This window comes from Balaenoptera borealis (assembly GCF_965194805.1).
Source record: "Balaenoptera borealis genome assembly, chromosome: 1".
Lineage (NCBI taxonomy): Eukaryota > Metazoa > Chordata > Mammalia > Artiodactyla > Balaenopteridae > Balaenoptera > Balaenoptera borealis.
In genome coordinates this window covers 172,147,063-172,169,725 of record NC_138860.1, presented here as the reverse complement: position 1 = coordinate 172,169,725, position 22,663 = coordinate 172,147,063, and the positions used below count along the sequence as shown (strand labels likewise).

The following is a 22,663-nucleotide window of genomic DNA, read 5'->3' as shown; positions in this document are numbered from 1 at the left end:
CAAAATAGCACCACTGTCATTGCAACCATTCACATCTAGCTCATCCCAAGTTTACCCCAGCTTGAAGCCACCTATATCAGACTTCCAGATATATCATTAACCCTGAAAACTTCTGGGAACCAGTCACATCTTTTAATGGCAGCTAGAGACAGTTGGCAAAATGCTATCAGCCAATTCTTGCCCAAGACAATTTCACCTCCATAAGCCTCTGTTCACTCATCTGTTTAAAAAAAAAAAAACAAAAAAAACGAATCCTAACACTACATCATAGCATTTTTGTAAGGATTAAATGGAAAATGCTTGATCCATAATAAGAGCTCAGTGAATGCTGGTCACTGTTAGTCTTACTTCTCTACCCCAGAAAGGGTTAGAGGTGCCACCTCTGGTTCCCGTAACACATCACATTTCATTATAATGGCTGTTGATTTCTCTTTCCCTTCTGGGCTGGGAACTCCCTGGGTACAGGTCCTCAGGCATTACACACACACACACACACACACACACACACACACACAGAGTCACATTGTCCCTCATCCTTCACTTCCAAACCCTCTCACACCAGCCTCAGCCACTCCCAGCCCTTAGATTCCCTGGGACCAATAACACACCATAGTTCAGGGACTTCCCTGACAGTCCAGTGGCTGGGACTCCGCGCTTCCACTGCAGGGGGCACAGGTTCAATGCTTGGGGAACTAGGATCCCGCATGCCATGCGGCGCGGCCAAAAAATATAAATAAATAAATAAATAAAATAAAGGTTTAAAACACCATAGTTTAATCATTTCCCTTCTGTGAGTCCTAGTTTTCACATCAATAAAACGGAAATGATATCAACATTGACCTCACAGTATAGCTTTGAGGTTGAAAGCAGTTAAACTTCTAACATGCTCAATAAATGAGTTACCTCCTTTTCTGGCCTCCCCTGATGCTTGACATTTGTGCCCTGGCTTGGCCATGCCTCTGTGCTTCTGGTCATATCCTCTAAAAATTCCCCTCATGGAGTGGTTTCATTACCATTTGTCCAGGAAGCAGAAGGATTTGAGGGGCAAATAAAGGGAGCAAGTTTCCTGACCTCTGGGGAATTCTGCACTAGGCTCCGCATGGTTTCCAGTACAAGGAGGCTAGCACCACGCTAGGTACATGTATTGGTGGATGAATGGAGCTCATTGTCTGGGGAGAGGTCAGGGACAGGGTCTAGGGCCCCAGAGATGGGGGGTGGCCTGGGCATCAGAGTTTCCCAACTTTCTTTCTCACTTGGGGCCCACCTGATCCCAGGTTTATATATTATATTGATGAGACTCAGTCTCTGCTCATCTGTCCTAGGACATCCCTGTGGAGTTGGGGGACCCTGAGGCTGGCCTGAGTCTCTCCTTCTGGCTCCAAGATACCCAGATAGTATCTGTCTGTGAGTCACCCTCCCCCACTTCTTGCTTCCTGGAAGTCAGCCAGGGCAGGGAAGAGGGGGCACCCAGGGAGGTGCTTCTTCCTCTGGGCTTCCCCAGCAAGGGCACACCTCTGTTATACCAGGAATCATTCTGACATCTTCAGGGGCTGGCCCAGGGGAAAATGTAGGTTACAGGACACAGGCCCTGTGGTCACACAGAATCAGATCTGCACCTGGCTCTGCTCTTTCCTAGCTGATCTTCAGCCCTTGAAGCCTCTCTTTCTTCATTTGCAAAATGGTGATAATAGAACTTTCCTCACAGGGTGAGTTATAAGTGCAAAATGAAGCAATTGATGCACGTGGTTATTGATCAGTAACTGTGAGCTCCTCCCTCCCCCTCAGAAAATGTTTGTTGAGTGAATGAATGAATGAATGAGCAAACAAATCGGCAATGTACTAAAGCAGCCACATATCTCCTCCTTTGGAAGCAGCAACCAAGGATGGCTGAAGAGAAATATGAATTACGATCAGGAATTACCATCAGAGGATCTGGGCTCTGATCTCAGCCAAGCCACCCACCACCTAGAGTGAGTCTCTCCCCATTTCTAAGCCTTGGGATCTTCATCTGCACACACCCCTCCCCCACCAGACCTCAAACACTATTGTGAGAAGGAAGATGGTTGGGCGTGATAAAGGGTTTGGTAAACAGTAAGGCATTTGGGGAATTGAAACAGACTTTATAAACTGTGAAGAGATCTGCAGAAATTTTTGACATGCTTCTCCCATCAGCCAGCTGAGCTCAGCTCCAAACTTAGACCCTGAAGGTCCCCTCCTGTAGAATTAAGAAGGGGGGAGGGGCTGCCGAGTGATGGTCTTCCCCCCACATAGTCTCCCCCACCACCATCTCATTCACACACACACACACACACACACACACACACACACACACAGACACACACAAACTGGCTCTGGATTCTCTTTGGCTGAAGACACAGGGAAGAAAGGAGTACCAACCTCTCAGCTGGTTTTGCTGACGATCCTGCTTCTGGGAACTGCTGGGCTGTCCTGGGCCCACCTGCAGTTGGTCATGCTCCAGGCACACGTATAGCCATAGCAGAGCTGGGACCTATACGTGTAGCACGCGTATAGCACACGTATAGCATAGAGCCAGAGCAACTCCCCAGTCCGCCCCACACAACCACAGGCACACATGCACGCACAAAGATACCCCAGAGGCTTCTCTCTCCTCCCACCATCCTTCCAAGGAACCCGACAGCTGCTAGTCAGAGACGTGGCTGCCCCGGGGGCCCAGCATTTGCCCTTCTGGGAACGGGCTCCACTCCGAAGCCAGACACACTCTCCCAGGACCCCTCAGGGAGTGCTCCCAGGCCATAGCTCAGCTGCTGCCCACTCCTGGGTCTATCCATGGGGAGCAGGAGACCAGTATGGGAAAGGAGGGGCTGCCACTGGAAAAGAGGAGCATCCCCTTCTCCTCAACAAGGGCGTGTCCAAAGGCTTCGGGTAGGGAAGAGGAGGTTTCTCCACAAAACTCTCCCTATAAAAGGCCAAAAATATCCCAGCCTCTCGTCACACACACCCCCCACCAGTCAAGAGAGGAAACTCAGTCCTGGAGGCATATTTTGTTATTAGCACCATAGACTGTGACTTTCTTACCCAAACCTTCATTGGACAGATGGAGAAATTGAGGCCCAGAGAAGAGAAAGGATTTGCCCAAGGTGACAACAGTATCAGGGGCAGAGGTGGGACAAGATGCTGGGCCTCTGGCTCACTGTCTATCCTCTTCCAAGTACAACATATTACTTTATCACTCACTATTCAATTCATGTTCCAAGATTATACGACATGCCAAACTCTGTGCGAAGGGTAAGGATAAAACAAGGAACAAACAAATCCCTCCTCCTTGAGGCATTTACAGTAAGAATTACGGTGTCAGTATCAGCAGTAACACATTGGCTCACGTTCATGCAACATCCTACGATTGACGAAGCACTTTCCCACCCAGTCTCTTACTTCATCCTCCCCACAAACTCACAGGTCAGCACTTAAACCCCAATCTGCAAAGAAGGGAAGTGAGGGTCCTGAGCTGTCCAAGGTCCCAGCTTGTAAGCAAGAGCTGATGCCAAAGCCCCAGTGCCCGCCTCAGGCCCAGGGCCATCTCTGCAACTTTGGAGTGGGCTTCTTTCTTTGGCTGGGTTGTCAGTACCTAAAGGCAAGGACATCTCTTTCTTTTGCTTCCCTGGCACCTACACACACACACACACACACACACACGCACACTCTAAGCACCTGGAACACTGCTGTGTATTCAGTCAAGAGCTAAATCAGAGCTTCCTGAATGCTTGGGGAGAGACTCTGCTGGTCCCCTCATTCTCTACAGGTGAGCAAGTGTCTGGGCAGCAGCCTCCATTCACCACACCCACATCTGGACCTGCCAGTGAAGGACAGGGGCTACCAGCCTGTGCTCTGTCCCTAGCACCTGGGACCTGACGGGGGAAGCAGGTTGTGAGCCAAGCACTTTGTACCAGCAACCTGGTTATCCTCTTCATCATCCCCCTGGGAAAACCCAGCATCTAGTGAATTCCCAAGTACGCAGCGCTGTACCAGACCCTTTTCCTCTCCTGATCTTCATGCTGGGGAGACGGCATTATCCTCATTTGACAATTTGGGAAACGGAGGCACAGAGTGGGGATGTGACATGGTCAAGGCCACACAGCTAGTAAAGCAGATGGCTTCCAGCCCCTGAGATCTAGGTAGCCCCCTCTCATCACCATCACCACCTCCCAGTGAGGTCTCTGAGGTCACTTCAGCACTGCCTCGGCCTTAGAGAACCAAAGAGGGGAGCAGATTCCCTGGGAAAGTTTGGTCACGAGGAATTCCTTTTAAGCAAGAGCCTCTGGGCCTGAAGAAGATGCCAAAACATTCCCTTAAAAGCAGAAACACTGGGACTTCCCTGGTGGTGCAGTGGCTAAGAATCTGCCTGCCAGTGCAGGGGACAAGAGTTCAAGCCCTGGTCCGGGAAGATCCCACTTGCCGCGGAGCAAGTAAGCCCGAGCGCCACAACTACTGAGCCTGTGCTCTAGAGCCTGCGAGCCACAGCTAGTGAGCCCGCGTGCCACAACTACTGAAACCCACGCACCTAGAGCCCAGCTCCGCAACAAGAAGCCACCACAGTGAGAAGCCTGTGGGCTGCAACAAAGAGTAGCCCCCGCTCGCCGCAACTAGAGAAAGCCTGTGCGCAGTAAGGAAGACCCAACGCAGCCAAAAATAAATTAATTAATTATTTTTAAAAATTAAAAACAAAAACAAACACAGAAGCACTTGTTTGCTTAGGCGCAATCTAGGGGTCATGACCTTGGTCTCCCGAGGACATTGCCACACACCTCCTCCTGGCCCAGCCAGGGCTGGGACGCCTCTTACCTGTCCCGGGGCAGCGGCTGCCTCTGCCAGGTCTGGGTGTCTGTCTGCAGCCCCTGCCTCTGTGCTGTCTGGAATTGCAGAAGTGAGGAAACAGAGCACATCACTGCCAAGTCACCCCCAGGAGGAAACGTCATGACCCCAGGGCCCCTCCAGCGGATGCCACAGAAACCTCAGAGTTGGGTCACCCAGGCCCTGGGCGCTGCTCGGAGGTTTCTCGCAGAGAAAGGGTTAGGGTGGGGTGTGGGCAGCGGCCACTGAGCCGGGAGCTGGGGAGGAGGAAGAGAAGAAGCAGACAGGGCAAGAGCAAGAGGGGCGAGAGCGTGCATTGGAGACAGCACAAGTGTGAGGGAGAGGGGAGAGCAGACGAGAGTGAGTAAACAGAATAAGAGAGAGAGTCAGGGCAAATGAGAGATGGAGGGAGACAGGCACACAAAGAGAGACAGACGTAAACACAGAGAGAGAGAGCATGAGAGGAATGAGGAGATTTGAGGACAAAAACCAAGGGAGTTACAGAGAAAAAGATGAGACAGTGAGAGTGCCTGTGTGTGTGCGTGTGTGCGTGTGTGCGTGTGTGTGTGCACGCACGCGCATGAGCATGAGAGAAAAGACAAAAGAAAGAGAAGGAGGAAAGGGAGAGGCAGCTGGAATATAAAGAGGATGAGAAGGGAGGAACTCGGAAGAGCTGCTGTGGTCAGTGCCATGGCCCGGCTGGGCTCTCCTGGTGACCAAGGAGCACCAAGACTAAGGAACCGATGGGGACAGCGCCCTGCGGGGCTGGGATTGCGGGGGAGGAAGACTCGTAAGCCCCGGGGCAGGAATTGGGCAGCGAGTGAGTTAGAGGGAATAGGTGAGGGTGAGTAGGTATGGGCAACTGAGGAGGTGAACGCAGGTGAGTCTGTCAGTGAGCGTGCGTGTGTGTGAGTGTGCGTGTGTGTGTGTGAAAGTCCAGTGGTGGAGGCTTTTTGTGTGAACAAAGGTGAGAGATGGGCCCGAGCTCCCTGCCTCAGTTTCCAGTCTATTTATCCACTCATTCATTTAACCAATAAACGTTTATTGAGCCCTGCAGGCACCGGGCACTGCAGAGGACACTGTCTAAGGAAGCAAGCCCCTCAGCTGAGAGCCAACCCAAAAGCCTCCTACACAGGGTGGGAAACAGGTCTAGACAGGACCGGGGTCCCACAGCCGGGCAGGTGCAAAGCAGAGGTGGTAGTACGGGCTCCTGACGCCCCATGCGGGGTCCGGCCTCAGCTCTGCCCTGGGTGTCTGGACTGGCCCCCTCCTGCTCTTTGGGACCCCACTGCTGTTCCTTATCAAAGCCAAAAATGGACCTCAAAGGACAAACCACCTTTAACATGTGGCTCAGCCCTGAAGAACTAGAGCCAAAAATCTGCCCCCTCCCCCAGCTGTACCCCATCACACACAAGTGGACACACTCAAACCACCTAAGCACACAACCCTTGCACGCTCATGTACACTCAGTACACACCATCATGCAGAGATACTCGGTCATAATTACATCCCTCCACTCACCTGCACACTCACAAGCTCAGGTGTAACATCTGTCACCCCCTCACTCACAACTGCCCAGCGTCACCTCCTTCCTCGTGCTCATTCACACACTCTCCTCAGATCCTAAGGTGTGGCCCAGGCCTCCTGGGAGGGACTTTGAAAAGGCCCAGTTTGGTCATCCCTTCTCGTCTCCATTGGAGGCATTTTGAGCCTTGAGCACCTGAGACAGGAGAGAACGTGGTGGTCTGTTCATCACGTTTAACCTTCACACAAGCTATCCACCAGAGCTGAGGCCCTAGCTCTGCTCCCCAACCCAGATCCTCTTCCCCCAAACTGGCTTCACCTTCTCAGCCATCCCCCCCACCACCACGTTCCAGAGGCACAGAGGGACCTCCAGGATCAACCTTGACCACAGACTGAAGGACACCTGGCTCAACTCCAGGCTCACGCCTGGTTTTCAATAGGCCCTCATGTATGTGCACAGAGCAATCGCAGTTCAGCACTCTTTGAGATTATCAATAATCAGGGCAGGTAGGCAGAGGTTATTATCCACATTTTACAGATGAGGAAACTGAGGTTGACTCCTCTCTCTCACACCTACCTCATTCTGTTACCAATTCTGTCAGTTCTACTTTAAAATACATCCAAATTGGAATCTAATAAAGCCTTTAGATCCAATCTTCAGTTTGTAGGAAATACAGGCAACAGAGGAACAAATTAAAGGGCATTTCAGAGAAGCAATCAGCCAAATCCAGAATGTGAGACCAGGACAATCTACAGGAGAACTGATCCAGTTCCTTCGACAGATCAACCACGGCAGGGGGAGGAATGGGGAGGGGACTTTTAATCTAGGAATCTTTAAGAGATATAAAAATCAAATACAGGGACTTCCCTGGCGGTCCAGTGGTTATAACTCCACGCTTCCACTGCAGGGGGCACGGGTTGCATCCCTGGTCAGGGAACTAAGGTCCTGCATGCCACGCAGCACAGACAAAAAAAAAAAAAAAAAATCAAATGCAACCTGTGGGTCTTGTTTGGAACCTGGATCAGTCAAATCAACTGTAAAAAGATACATGTATCAGTTGGGGTCCTGGAAAGAGATGGCACACTCAATGTGGGCAATCTGAGGAGGAAGGGATTACTTAAAGAGACGCGGGCAGGTCTAGAGAACCAAAAGGAATAGTGTAGTCGTCCAAGGCTGCCAAGAGTGGGGTGCCCTTTTCATCTGAAGGGCTGAGGCGAGGGGGTAGTTACTGGAACACAAAGAGGGTAGCTATTTGGAAAAGGCTGCCTGACAAGAACTCTGACCTTGCGTAGGCAGTTGTAGCTGGTCGTCAATGACCAGGCAGAGAGGGAACCAGGACATAAATACCCGAATCTCTCTCTTCTTCCACCCTCTGGTTTCTTACCAGTGCCTCCCATTGGCTGAGCCCAACCAGAAGCAAGGGAGATGGATAATGTTGTCCATACAGATCAGCCTCTGGGGGCACAGAGTTGGGTGGAGAAGGGTGGAGGGTGGATCTGGAGGGGAAAACAGAAGATATCCAGGACAGACACATTTGAGAAAATCAGGGAGAATTTAATATGGGCAGGATTTTAGATGGTTCTAAGGGATTTAAAAAATTTTATTAGAGGATAATGGTGGTGTGGTTATATAAGAAAATGTTCATATATATGGAAATAATTAGGGATGAAATTACAGGGAAATGGTTTAAAATATTACAGTAAAATAAGGGGAGAGAGAGAGAGGAGGGGAGGGGAGGGAAGGGAAGGATGAAAGGAACGAAGGAAAGAAAAAGAGAGAGAGAGGCAAAATATTGAATCTAGAGAATGAGTATTTTGTAGGCTGAATAATGGTCCTCAGAAATATCAGGTCCTAATCTCTGGAACCTGTACATGTTACCTTATGTGGCAAAGATTTTGCATGTACAATTAAATTACTGCTCTTGAAATGAGGAGATTATCCCGGAGTATCCAACTGAGCCTTAATGCAATCACCAGCACCTGAGTAAGAGAGGAAAACTTGATACAGACAGAAGAGAAGGCAATGTGGCCACAGAGGCAGAGTGACATGGCCACAAGCCAGGAATACCAGCAGCCACCAGAAGCTGGAAGAGATAAGGAATGGCCTCCACCCTAGAGCCTCTGGAGAGAATGCCAAAAAGAAAAAAAAAAGAAACTGATTTTGGAATTCTGGCCTCCAGAATTGTGAGAGAATAAATGTGTGTTGTTTTAAGCTGCCAAGCTTGTGGTCATTTGTTACAGCAGCTGTAGGAAACTAATACAGGTGCACAGGGATTTATTATACTCTTCCCTCTCTTCTTGTGTGTTTGGAAACTTTCCTAATAAAGTTGTGTTTGTGCGTGCTCAATTCACAACACTATCTATGAAATAGTCTTGCCAAGGAAAAAGAAACAGCATCAGCAAGTTCAACTACCAGTTTACAGGAAATAGAGAAGAGGAACAGATCATAGGGTACCCTCAGCAAACTCAGACAGCAGTGAACGCACAGAACAAGCAACCTGGTTTCTTCAACAAATAAATTATAAGGGAGAAAAAAGATGATGGAAGAACCGATAGATTATGAGAATTAAGAGGCATAGCAACCAAATTGCTATGTGTGAGCCTTTTTTGGATTCTGATTCAAACAAAGTAGACAGAGAGTGAGAGAGAGAGAGAGAAGCAAAGACAGAGAAACTTATGAGACAATCAGAAATTTGAACACATCAGATATTCAATTACGTTAAGGAATTAATGTTGATGGTTAGGTTAATGACTTCACTGTTATGTTAAAAAGAATTCTTATCCTTTAGAGAAACATTTACAGATAAAATTATGTATTTGGGATTTGCTTCAAAATAAAATGGGACATACCTCAACTGAAAAAAATGGGTTGATAATTGTTGAAGTTGGCTGATGGTACATGGGAATCCATTATACCATGAAGTGCACTTTTGTATGTATTTGTAATTTTTTATAAGAAAAGGGGTTTTTTGTTGTTTGTTCTTTAAAATAATTCAACACTTGTTTAGATTTTAGAGGTGAGAACAACAGTGAAAAAGAAAATTGTCTCAATGCTATATAATGAATAATTGTGTCTTGAGATGGACTTTTATGATAGCGTCTTATTAGGATGTTAGGTGCTGTATCTCATAAAATGTAAATGGAAGTAAAAACATTGTAACCTGGAAAATTCTGTTAAATGAAGGAGAAGAATAACAATAAAGATGCTGACGTCAATGATGTACAAACTAAGTGTGAATAAATTAGTCTCATGAAACTTGAGAGTGTAAAGAAGCGCTCTCAAATTTATAAAATAGTAAATTATTGTCCAAAATGATTATGTCAGTAACTAAAAGAATAAATTAAACTGAGTCACTTTGCTGTACACCTGAAACTAACACAACATTGTAAATCAACTATACTTCAATTTAAAAAATAAAATAAAATAATTTTTTAAAAGAATGAATTAAATATTATAAGCAGGCATTTGACTCTAGCAGTCATTCTCACCAGGGGCTACTTTGCCCTCCAAGGACATTTGTCAATGTCTGGACGCATTTTTGGTTGTCACAAGTGGCAGGGGAGGAGGGGACTGAGGTGCTGCTGATATCTAGTGGGTAGAGACCAGCAAGGCTGCCAACCAACCTACAATGTACAGAACAGTCCCTACAACAAAAATTTATTTGGCTCAACATGTTAATACGGCTGAGGTTGAGAAACTCGGGATTATATCATCTACATTCTAAAGAGTTTATATATTCAAGTAGGCCTAAAAAAAACCTTTTGTGGGAATTCCCTGCAGGCCAGTGGTTAGGACTCCAAGTTCTCACTGCCGAGGACCCGGGTTCAGTCCCTGGTCGGGGAACTAAAATCCCATAAGACATGCAGCCAAAAAAATATATTTTGGGAATCTTATCATCAGGAAAATAAGGGATTGCTTATTTAAAGAGTGACCTTGGGACTTCCCTGGTGGTCCAGTGGTAAAGAATCCACCTTCCAATGCAGGGGACACTGGTTCGATCCCTGGTCGGGGAACTAAGATCCCACATGCCGCAGGGCAACTAAGCCTGCGCGCCACAACTACTGAGCTCTCACACCTCAACTAGAGAGCCCATGTGCAGCAAACTACAGAGCCCACGTGCCCTGGAGCCCACGTGCCACAACTAGAGAGAAGCCCAAGCGCCACAACGAAGAGCCCGAGCGCCCCAACGAAAAGATCCCTCGTGCCACAATGAGCCGCATGCCGCAACTAAGACCTGACACAGCCAAAAGAATTAATTGATTTTTTAAAAAGTTATGAAGATTGGAAAGGAAAAGCAAAACTGTCATTTTCACATGCAATATGATTTACAGAAAAATTAAAGCAATTCCATGGACAAATTATTAGAATCAACAAAAGACTTCAGCAAGATTTCTGGATATAAAATCAATAATAAAAATCAGTCATGTTCCAGGAATTCCCTAGCGGTCCAGTGGTTAGGACTCGGTGTTTTCACTGCCATAGGCCGGGTTCAATTCCACAAGCTGCACGGCACAGCCAAACAAACAAACAAACAAAATCAATCATGTTCCTATAAACAAGCAATAAACAGAAAATGTCATTTTCAAGACACAATTTATGATACCAAGAAAACTATCTTGGCCAAAGATACGTGTAAGGTCTTGATGGAGGAAATTATAAAATTATTGAAAAACAACTAAGAACTAGATGAATGGATAGATGTAAAATATTCATGCATGGGACTATCAGTATCATAAAGATGGAAGTTCTTCCCAATTTAATCAATAAATTCAGTGCCAATTCAATCAAAATCCCAATAGATGTTAATTAACTAGATGGTGGGAATCCTTTTACAATGTTAGGGTTAGGGTTAGGGTTTACTATGATGTACACCTTAAATATCTGACAATTGCATTTGTCAATTTTGCCTCAATAAAGCTGGGGGAAAAATAGCATATGTAAAGCACTCAAAAAAAAAAAAAAATCCCAATAGAGTTCTGCAAGGAACTTTACAAGCTGATCCTAAAATTCCAAATAAAAAAGCAAAGAGCCAAGACCAGCCAAGAAATTTCTGAAGTACTATGAGAACATACAAACAATAAGGACACATGATAGAATTTCCCCTATCATGTATCGAGTCTTATTATAAAGTTATAGTAGTAAGACAGGGTAGTATTGAGTATTAACAAAGGGACAAGCAGATAGACCAAAGGAATAGAATAGAGATCCCAGAAAGAGAGATCACAAATAGAGATCACACATATGGAAACCTGATACATACGACAGAGTTGCCATTACAGATCAATAAAAGAAGACTAGATATTGGTGCAAATCGTTGGCTATCCATTAGGGGAAAAAAATAATAAAATTAGATTCCTACCTCGCACCATATCCAGAATTAAATTCCAACTGGCATAAAGACCTAACTATGAAAAGCAAAATATAAAAAGTTTTGGGAGAAAATAGGGGACAATATCTTTATGGGCTAAGGGTCTGGGAAATTTTCTTAAATTAAGACATAGAAATTTTAAATAACAAAGAAAACTTTGATAAATACGACCATATAAAGTTTAAAACTGTGTATATCAAAAGATACTATAAAAATAGTAAAGGGACAAGTCACAGACCAGGAGAAGATATTTGTATCATATATATCAAAGAATTTTCAGGCATAATATAATATAAATTTCTAAAAATCAAAAATAAGACAAGCCCAATAGAAAAATGGGTAAAAGAAGAAGTAGGCAATTTATAAGAAAAAGCCTGAAGGCTAAGAAACCATAAAAATATGGTCAACATTTCAGAAAATCAGGAGTTCAAATTAAAACAACCAACCACCAGATTGGAAAAAATGAAAGTCTGCCAATTCCAAGTATTGGGAAGGATGTAAAAAAAATAGAAACCCTCATTACACTGATAAAAAGAAACTACAAATGGCACCACCATTTTGGAAATTAATTTCATAATAAAGTTGAAAATGTACATTCTTCCTCGTTACATACTGGAAATATTAATATTTGTATGTTTCTCAATGTAATCCTATACATATGTAAAAATGAACAGAGCTACATGTAATAACCTGGACAATAAACATAATGCTAAACTAAAAAAGCAAGTTGCAGAAGGATGCATATAGCATGATACTATTTCCTAAGACTTTAAACATTATTATTATTAGTGGACACAATACATATGCATCAACATATAAAGACAAATTCAGGTTATGACTACCTATGGGGAGAGAGGGAGGGAGCAGGTTTAGTGAGGATACACAGGAGATTTCTATTATATCTGTAATATTCTAGTTAACTCAGCAGTAGGTGCATAGGAATTTGTAATAACGTATTTTTATATATAACCTAAGTCTGAGATTTGCCTAGATAATTTGGAGAATAAGTCAAGAAAATGCCACATTGTATATCAAGATTTACTATAAAGTTACAGTAATTAAGATAGGATGGGGAATTCCCTGGCGATCCGGTGGTTAGGAGTCTGCACTTTCACTGCGGAGGGCCCAGGTTCAATCCCTGCTCAGGGAACTAAGATTCTGCAAGTCAGCCATGCATGCACGGACAGAAAAAAAGCACAAGGATAGACGAATAGTGCAAACAAACAGAATAGAGAAAGAATCACTGGAGGAGGGGGATTACTACAAAACCGAGGCCTCAGAACCCATAAGTCACTTGGGCAGCAGGTTCACTATGAGAGCCCTCTTGGGGATGGCCAGCCCTGATGCTTGGCAGCCCTGAATCCTCTTACTCCTCCTCATCATAACCTCAGTTTCTCTCTCTGACTCCCTCTCTCTCTCTCTCTCTCTCTTTCTCATTTACTCATCCTCCCTCAAACTCTGCCTCTTAACAGCTGGGCCCCCTGAGCCTCAGATTCTTCATTTGTAAAGCAGGAATGACACCGCCAACCTCATCATGGCATTACGTCTATAAAGGACAGTGCCGGGCAGCTAGTCCTCATTCTCCTTCCTCCTCTCCCTCTTCTTCTCCCTCATCCTCTCCCTCCTCTGGTCAGGGCTGAGTCCCACCTGCTCCCCTTCTTCAGCCTGGGCACACCTTCGACAGCAGTGAGAACAGCTCCCCTCCACCAGCTTGTAAGAGGGGTCACCTCATCCTGCACTGGATCCTGAAAGGAAGACTCAGGGGTGTGGTGGGGCCCCCAGGGGTGAGACAAGGGGGAGAAGATCCAGGTCCAGTGGAATCAAGGGCAAGGGTCTCCCTGAGGATTTAGGGCAGGAGTGGACTTAGCTCTTAGGTTGGAAGGAGCCTTAGACCTTCCGGCCCCACTCCTCACCCGGGCAGATAGAGGAGGGGGAGGACATGGGAAGCCCCCAGAGTCTGGGCACTGCACTTGGAACTCTTACTGCTAGACTGCCCTGTGACTGTTGTTAAAAGAGAGGTCAGGAATTCCCTGACAGCCCAGTGGTTAGGACTCCACACTTTCACGGCCAGGGCCCCAGGAACCCGCGTACAATCCCTGGTCAGGGAAAAAACATCTCGCAAGCCACAAGGGCAGCCAAAAAAAAGAGAGGTCTCCAAGGGGTAACTCGGGGGGTTTCCTCAAGACAGCAAAATTGGGTGTTTTGAGAACAAGGATCAGAGGGAGTCTTTTCGCGGTGTGTCCTTTTATATCTACTGAACTTTTAACTTGCTCATTTGTTACCTCTTTAAAAAAAATTTTTTTTTTATTTTTAATAAATAAAAAAGAAGTGGAGGGACTTTCCTGGTGGTGCAGCAGTTAAGAATCCGCCTGCCTCAGAGGGCAGACAGCAGAAGCAAGAAGAACTACAATCCTGCAGCCTGTGGAACAAAAACCACATTCACAGAAAGATAGACAAGATGAAAAGGCAGAGGGCTATGTACTGGATGAAGGAACAAGATAAAACCCCAGAAAAACAACTAAATGAAGTGGAGATAGGCAACCTTCCAGGAAAAAAATTCAGAATAATGATAGTGAAGATGATACAGGACCTCGGAAAAAGAATGGAGGCAAAGATCGAGAAGATGCAAGAAACGTTTAACAAAGACCTAGAAGAATTAAAGAACAAACACCTAGAAGAATTAAAGAACAAACAAACAGAGATGAACAATACAATAACTGAAATGAAAGATACATTGAAAGTGACCTGGAAGACAGAATGGTGGAATTCACTGCCATGTAACAGAATAAAGAAACAAGAATGAAAAGAAATGAAGACAGCCTAAGAGACCTTTGGCACAACATTAAACACAACAATATTCGCATTATAGGGGTCCCAGAAGGAGAAGAGAGAGAGAAAGGACCCGAGAAAATATTTGAAGAGATTATAGTCGAAAACTTCCCTAACATGTGAAAGGAAATAGCCACCCAAGTCCAGGAAGCACAGAGAGTCCCAGGCAGGATAAACCCAAAGAGAAACACGCCGAGACACATAGTAATCAAATTGACAAAAATTAAAGACAAAAAAAATTATTGAATACAGCAAGGGAAAAACGACAACTAACATACAAGGGAACTCCCATAAGGTTAACAGCTGATTTCTCAGCAGAAACTCTACAAGCCAAAAGGGAGTGGCATGATATATTTAAAGTGATGAAAGGGAAGAACCTACAACCAAGATTACTCTACCTGGCAAGGATCTCATTCAGATTCAATGGAGAAATCAAAAGCTTTACAGATAAGCAAAAGCTAAGAGAATTCAGCACCACCAAACCAGCTCTACAACAAATGCTAAAGGAACTTCTCTAAGTGGGAAACACAAGAGAAGAAAAGGACCTACAAAAACAAACCCAAAACAGTTAAGAAAATGATAATAGGAACATACATATCAATAATTACCTTAAACGTGAATGGATTAAATTCTTCAACCAAAAGACATGGGCTCGCTGAATGGATACACAAACAGGACCCATATATATGTATGTGTATGTCTACAAGAGACCCACTACAGACCTAGGGACACTTACAGACTGAAAGTGAGGGGATGGAACAAGATATTACATGCAAATGGAAATCAAAAGAAAGCTGGAGTAGCAATACTCATATCACATAAAATAGACTTTGAAAGAAAGAATGTTACAAGAGACAAGGAAGGAAAACCAGACAAAGATACTACAAAAGAAGAAAATTACAGACCAATATTGCTGATGAATATAGATGCAAAAATCCTCAACAAAACACTAGCAAATAGAATCCAACAACACATTAAAAGGATCATACACCATGATCAAGTGGGATTTATCCCAGAGATGCAAGGATTCTTCAATATATGCAAATCAATCAATGTGATACACCATATTAACAAATTGAAGAATAAAAACCATATGATCATCTCAATAGATGCACAAAAAGCTTTTGACAAAATTCAACACTGATTTATGATAAAAACTCTCCAGAAAGTGGGCATAGGGGGAACCTACTTCAACATAATAAAGGCCATATACAACAAACCCACAGCAAAAAAAAAAAAAAAGAATAAAATACCTAGGAATAAACCTACCTAGGGAGACAAAAGACCTGTATGCAGAAAACTATAAGACACTGATGAAAGAAATTAAAGATGATACAAACAGATGGAGAGACATACCATGTTCTTGGATTGGAAGAATCAACATTGTGAAAATGACTATACTACCCAAAGCAATCTACAGATTCAATGCAATCCCTATCAAAGTACCAATGGCATTTTTTACAGAACTAGAACAAAAAAAATCTTAAAATTTGTATGGAGACACAAAAGACCCCGAATAGCCAAAGCGGTCTTGAGGGAAAAAAACGGAGCTGGAGGAATCAGACTCCCTGACTTCAGACTATACTACAAAGCTACAGTAATCAAGACAATATGGTACTGGCACAAAAACAATGGAACAGGATAGAAAGCCCAGAGATAAACCCACGCACCTAATGGTCAACTAATGGTCAACTAATCTATGATGAAGGAGGCAAGGATATACAGTGGAGAAAAGACAGTCTCTTCAATAAGTGGTGCTGGGAAAACTGGACAGCTACATGTAAAAGAATGAAATTAGAACACCCCCTAACACCATACACAAAAATAAACTCAAAATGGATTCGAGACCTAAATGTAAGACAAGACACTATAAAACTCTTAGAGGAAAACATAGGAAGAACACTCTTTGACATAAATCACAGCAAGATTTTTTTGATCCACCTCCTAGAGTAAAGGAAATAAAAACAAAAATAAACAAATTCGAAAAAAAAAAAAAAGAATCCGCCTGCCAGTGCAGGGGACATGGGTTCGAGCCCTGGTCCGGGAAGATCCCACATGCCACGGAGCAACTAAGCCCGTGCACCACAACTACTGAGCCTGTGCTCTAGAGCCTGTGAGCCACAACTACTGAGCCCATGTGCCACAACTACTGAAGTCCGCGCACCTAGAGCCCGTGTGCTGCAACAAGAGAAGCCCCGCAATGAGAAGCCCACACACCCCAACAAAGAGTAGCCCCCGCTGGTCGTAACTAGAGAAAGTCTGCATGCAGCAACAACGACCCAATGCAGCAATAATTAATTAATTTAAAAAGAAAAAAAGAAGTGGAGTCCGAGGTCAGACTTACTTATGTCTAAATCCCGCTGCTGCCTCCTAGCTGTGGCATATCGGGGAAGTTTCTTAACCTCTCTGAGCCTATATCGAAACATAGCTGCAAAATGAGGATAATGGTATCTATCTACTTCATAAAGGTATCACATAATTAAATAATACTTGCAAAATCAGTGAGCAGTATGTCTGACTCACAGTAGGCATGTGATAAATGCTAGCCAGTTATTTTTATCATCAGCTTGTGTGGAGTCCCAGGGCCACCAGGAAGCTGCACTCAGACACCTGGGAAAGGCGGCCCCTTGCATCGTGCTCCATAATGTGACCCAGACCCCCAGCTCTGCTCCTGGCTGCCCCACAGTATACAAACAGGGTCCACCGGGGGGGAGGTGAGAAGTGGGGATAAAGTTGTGGACTGGGCCCCAGCCCCTGCCCCAGCTGAGCAGTACCACCCAAGGATCTTGGGGACCTGTTTCGGGATGTGAGGAGTTTCTATGATATGTATGTGTGACCGCATCGATGTGTGTGTGTGTGGAGAGGTTTGTTTGCCGTGAGTGAGTGGAGGGTCTTTCAAGTCTGGGCTTCTTGTGTCCTGCAGTGGTTCATGTGTTCTGTGCGTCAGTGCTATCGTACATGTTCTATGTCTGTAAGGATGTGCATTTCATCCTGTGAGTTACGATATACATGCTACAAGGGACTATTGTGTCAACTGTGACAGTGTGTGTATTGCGTGTAGTGGGTGGGGTCAGCGGATGTCAAGGGTCTGTTGTATGACGTGTATTTGTGAGGGGCCGTGAACGGTGTCTGCGGGTGATGAGGGTGTGTTTTCTGTGAAGTGTGTGAGGGAATGCCACGTCTCTTGGTGATTGTGTGTGTTAAATATCTATGAGGGGTGAAAGGATGTGTGCTGTGTCTGTGACTGATAAAGGGGGTTGTGTGTCCATGAGGGGGTGCTGATGGGGGGGAGATCTGACATAACCCAGCTCTGCGGACCCTCCGGAGCCTGACCCGCCTCAAGGATTCTGCAGAGCAGCCAGACAAAGCAGCCAAACCTGACCCTCTCACCCAGGCCACCAGCCTCTTACCTGAGAAACTGCAGGGACAGTGGTCAAGGAGGCGACAAGAGGCCGAGGGGGAGGTTGGGCCTGCCGAGAGCATGCTTCCTGCCGTCTTCTCAGGGAGCTCAGGAAGCGAGCAAGGAACAGGAAGGAGGCAGAAGGCGGGCCCAGACCCAGGTGCGTGACTCACTTTACAGCTGCAATCCCCGGTTAGCAGCGGCAGATGAAGGATTAGGGAAGCCCTGCCTGTAGGCTCTGCTGGGTGAGCGTAAGGCCAGGAAGCCAGCTCCTTGGGTGGGGCCCCAGCTCCAAGGTCACCAAGAATACTCACACCCAGCCGGGACACGCTCTCTCTCTCTCTCTCTCTCTCTCTCTCTCTCTCTCTCTCTCTGCACACCAGCTCAGCCAGCAGCACCGGGCTGGTCCATCTAATCCAGAGGCCCTCTGGCAGGAAGGGCCGGGCCTGGGCTGGTAGAGAAGGGAGGAACTGGGTTCCTGGTCTGAGGGGAAGATGGGCCCTGACCTAGGGAGGGCTCAGCCCTGCTTCAGGAGCCCGAGCTTCAGTGGGTGCCGCCCCAATCCTGCGAGCCCCACGATGCTAGAAAATGCCCAAAGCTGCTTTCAGAAGATACCCCTGTCTGAGAGGACGCACAGCCAGTCTTGCCCACAGGAAGCCACGGTCCAGTGGGTGTGACAACCTGCCCACAAGTGCCCCCAGCCAAGGAGGAGACAGCCTGCCCTCAGGGATGCCCAGTCTGTTAGGAAAGAGAAAATTCTGCCTCCTGAAGCCAGCCCCGTGTGAGGGGAGATGCAGCATGCCAGCTCTCCTGACCCCCAGTCTGAGAGGGAAGATAGGTCCTTGCTCTGAGGAGTACCTAGTCTGACCATGGCAAAGCACCAGAGTTCTGTCAAAGCCTAGGACTGTGCCTGGGCTCCGACTGCACATTCTGCACTGAGAGTTACTCCTTATCTCCACCTCCACCTCCCACCGCACCTCCCCGAAATATCAGATTGGGCTTAGCAGGAAGCAGAGGTGTCAGGCCACAGAGAGAAGCAAACTGGGCCCTGGCATAGGTGGACATTCTCAAATACCAACTCTAAGAATCTACGAGACCGGGCTTTGACTGCCGCCTCTGGTCTTCAGCTGGAGCCCGCTCGGAGCCTCAGCGTCCTGGGTCAGTGACAGCCCCACATACTCCCTCTGTTAGACCTGGCATGACACCTGGGCACATTATAGGAACTCGGTAAGTGAAAAATCACTTTATTTACCCAAGTTCCTGCCTGGTGTCCCAGAACTGGAAGTCAAATCCTTTCTCCACATCAGACTCCGTCGGAGAACTTGTTAAAAATGAAGGTTTAAAACAAAAGCAGGTTCTCAGATTCTACTTCAAGAGAGATTCTGAATCAGCAGCAGTGCTAGTCATGGGGCCGAGGAAATGAATTTTGAACAAGCACCCAGGTGATTCCAAGGTAGGAAGTCCATGTTGCAGGACAGGCTTGGAGGGACCCAGGGACTGGGCAAGGAGAGCCCCATTACCTAAGAGCTCCTTCTAGCCATGCTTACCTGCTCTGAGCCACAGGTGTAGGGCGAGGGTTTTGGCATCTGTAGCAGACCCCAAGCTCTCCCCACCCCCTACCTCCCAGCAGGCTGGTTGTCCCTGCCTGACGTTCCAGTGCTGGTGGGGTTAACCCGGGAGTTCGTTAAAGATCCAGCTGTCTGTCTCCTCCAGCCTGAATCCTGAATCAGAATCTTCAGGGAGACCAGAGAATGCTTTTTTGTGGGTTTTTAAAAAATATTTATTTATTATTTATTTTATTTATTTTGGCTGTGCCGGGTCTCAGTTGCGGCGGCATGGCGGGATCTTCATCGTGGCACGCGGGCTTCTTAGTTGCAGCATGCATGTGGGATCTAGTTCTCCGACCAGGGATCAAACCCAGGCCCCCTGTGTTGGGATCGCGGAGAGTCTTCCCCACTGGACCACCAGGGAAGTCCCGAGAATGTTTTTTAACAAGTTTCCCAGGTGTCCTCCATTTTCTGCTCTTCCACCCAATCTTGGAGCAGGGACCACCCTGCTGGAGGAGGGGACGGAGAGGAGTACCCACTGTGCACCCCGCTGTGCTGGGCAGAGGGTTCTCTGATCTCCTTAACCCTCAGGGCAACTGATTTAAGAGCTGATGGAAGCTGAGGCTCAGAGAAGTTTCAAGACTCCAGTCTGCCTGACACCAAACACAGGCCTGTCGCCTCCACTTGCAAGGTTCGTTCTTTCTACAATAAACAGAATCTTACTTGAGTTCACGGAACAGGGACAGAGGAGCTATTTTTACCCTCATTTTACTAAACAAGAGGAAGCTAAAGCCCAGAGAGGCAAAATGACTGGCCAGGATTACAAAGCCAGTCAGGGGCAGAGCAGGCGCTTGGCAAGGTGACTCCGAGGCCCTTCTGAGCTCTTTCCTCAGGGCCGCCGGATGTCCCCACTATTCCCAAATCAAATAATGAGGAGCGTGGATGACTTCCAGCAAGGGGACAGATGAAACAGATGTGCTAGGATGAATGCGGGGCTGCAGAAAGGGAGAAGGAAATGGAGAGGGTGAACCCTGCTTCCCTGAGGTTCCGGCCAGTACAGGCCCAGACTCAACCACGCCCCCACCACCACACACACACACACACACACACACACACACACACACACACACACACACACACTCACTCACATTCCAACCTCCACTGGGGCCTGTGACAGGGGCTGGAAGGGGGGGCCCGGCTGTGGTGGCCCCAGACTGACACTGAGAGGCCAGCCACAGGGGTGGGATGTTGAGGGGTTTGGGGTGGGATGTCTGGACTGATGCCTTCGGTGGTTACACCTCGTTTTAAAGGGACAATTTCCACTTGACACGTGAGGAAGTTGAGGCCTAAATGCCCGGCTGCTACCCTTACCCATCTGGCTCAGCCCACGGTAGCCCGCAGACAGCAGTGAGCTGCCCACTGGGAGGTGTGAGAGTGCTGGGATCGGCCCCATTATTCACAGCAAACCACAGGAAGAGGAGTAAAGTGGCTCATCCAGCCTTCGGCTCCTTCTGGGCCCTGCCGCTCCTCCAGCCAGCCTTCCCCGCCCAAGGAGCCCCTTAACCTTGAAGGGGATGAACCAGCTGCCACGGAGACACCCTGGAGGCGTCTTGAGTAACGCAGCTGGTTCAATGCCCAATGTGCATTGCCCAACACACACCTCTCTCGCGGGTCAGGTCATCGCTGAAAAGATGGCTCTGAGCAGGGTTATGGGAATGGGCTGGGACCACTGCTGACTTTTCAAGTGGGTCTGTGGCAATCGTGTGCTAGAAAGGAAACGGGAAGGCGTCAGGCCGTCTGGGAAAAGGGGATGTCATGGCAGAAACCCAAATTCCTTATTATGACTTTCTCATCTCCCTGGTCTCACCTCACCCCACTTCTCTGCTCCAGGCGTGACAAAGGGTGTTCAGTTCCAAGAATGCGCTATGCTCTTACTTCCAGGTCTTTGCACACACTGTTCCCTCTGATGGAAACATCTTCCCCTCTAGTCCTACCTCACCTATGCCGGGCGATCTCCCTTTCTTCCTTCCTTGCCAACAAGACTTTACTGGAAACAGTTGGTGTCCAGTCCCAAGGGGCAAGTCCTGGTCTAGGGCCTGCCCATTCTCCTTTGCTGTTTTCCCGAATTTACAGTTAGAGGTGGCCACGTCGCGTATTTTGGGGCCAATGACACCTTTGGGGGAAAGTTTTGCTTCATGGATGACTTCTTTCTGCTTGGCAATTGATACGGGGTGTGGTGCAGTCACCACCTTCTGAGACTCTACACCTGGAAGATGACAAGCCCTCCTGAGAGGAGGGAGGAGAAGCCGAGTAAGAGCCTGGTTCCTCGGGGGCACTGCTGAGGTCATGAACAACACCTGAAACTGCCTGCCGCCAGACTTACGCGAGAAAATAGGCCCATTTGTTTATGCTAGTTATTCCCTGCAGCTGAAAACATCCGACTTTGAAAAGGTCACTTCCTCCAGGAAGCACTCCCTGGCTGCTAAGAACAGGATCAAAGGCCCCCTCCTCGGAGCGGTGGACACATCGTGCCTTTCATGATCTTTGCACCGGTTCACCATCCACACGCCCCAGTAGGATGCGGTCGGCAGCAGGGACCCGTGGTGTTCACCACTTTATCCCAAAGCCAGCGTATCTGTTGAGTGCCTAAGCACACCAGTAGCTGATCACTGGTACAACCTCCTGGAGGACAAAGACAGGGCCTGGCCCTCACGAGCTTGCAGAGCTCTAAGGAAGGGGTGGGTGTGTACACACACACCCTGGAGTGAGGTGGGCGGCACCTCCCTGCCCAGGATGATCAGCATTCCCTCACGACATCCGCATCCGCGGGTGACTAAACAGTTCCCTCTCTCTGCCTCGGTCAGGTTTTAGCTAGATCCCCTCCCACCCACCCCCTGTGGTCTAATCATCTGCAGTTTGGACTCGCTTAGCTGCACTGGGAAGGACAGTAAGACACCCAAGCTTCTGTCCCCTCCCATAGAGAAGCCAGTCAAAGTTGCAGGATCTCTCTATACAAGACATTGTACCTCTGTGATTACTGGACATCTTTACTCATCTACAAAACAATGCAAAAGTCTGGCTTCAAGTCACCCAGGTTCTCCTGTCTTCACATTTTAGGTGTCACTTTTCTATTTTTCACCTTATGTCCCTCCCAAGGGCTGGTC

The 22,663-nt window shown here is 47.1% G+C and overlaps 1 protein-coding gene across 2 annotated transcripts in view; it reads right to left on the bottom strand.

Moving 5' to 3' along the window:
- PTAFR (platelet activating factor receptor) overlaps nt 1-22,326 on the bottom strand; it is a 42,390-nt gene extending 20,064 nt beyond the window's left edge. Inside the window, exons 1-2 of one of the 2 annotated variants that reach the window (XM_082348452.1) lie at nt 21,160-22,326; nt 17,963-20,201 (exon numbers count right to left, since the gene is read on the bottom strand). The gene's annotated coding sequence lies outside the window, so the exon portion shown is untranslated. Of the gene's footprint in view, nt 1-4,821; nt 14,452-17,962; nt 20,202-21,159 lie in introns of those variants that run through there. The other variant, XM_082348453.1, reaches the window with a different exon arrangement.
- Nucleotides 22,327-22,663: the final 337 nt, after the last annotated feature.